Consider the following 531-nt stretch of genomic DNA (forward strand, 5'->3'; position numbering starts at 1 on the left):
TCCCTACCTCCTCCATGTGTTGGGATGGGGGTCTCCTTGGCAACTTTTAACCCTGACGGACTTCAACTCCCAGAATTCCCCAGCCAGCTCCAGGCTTAAAGTTGCCAAGATTGGAGACCCCTGTGTTGGGGGGAGGGGGTACCTGATCCCTAATTTGACCCTATGATGATGATGATGATGGGCAGAGTCTGAGCTGGGCATTCAAATGTGCCCCTTGGAAGCCATGGTTTGCATTGGGCTTTGCAGCAACATGCTAATGCCATCACGGTCAAGGCCTCCAACACAAAAAAGGACTCCCATAAAAAAACACTTCTTTCATTGCATTTCGGAAACCTAAGATTGTTTTGGAGAAGTGCACTTTAGGCCAGGCGTCTCCAACCGTGGCAACTTTAAGACTTGTGAACTTAATTCACCAACCAGCTTTGCTGGCTGAGGAATTCTGGGAGTTGAAGTCCATAAGTCTTAAAGTAGCCAAGTTCTTAGGCCACTGGAGGGGGGGGGCTGCATTTACAAGCACGCAAGCCGAGATCC

Source organism: Thamnophis elegans, chromosome 15, assembly GCF_009769535.1.
Source record: "Thamnophis elegans isolate rThaEle1 chromosome 15, rThaEle1.pri, whole genome shotgun sequence".
NCBI lineage: Eukaryota > Metazoa > Chordata > Lepidosauria > Squamata > Colubridae > Thamnophis > Thamnophis elegans.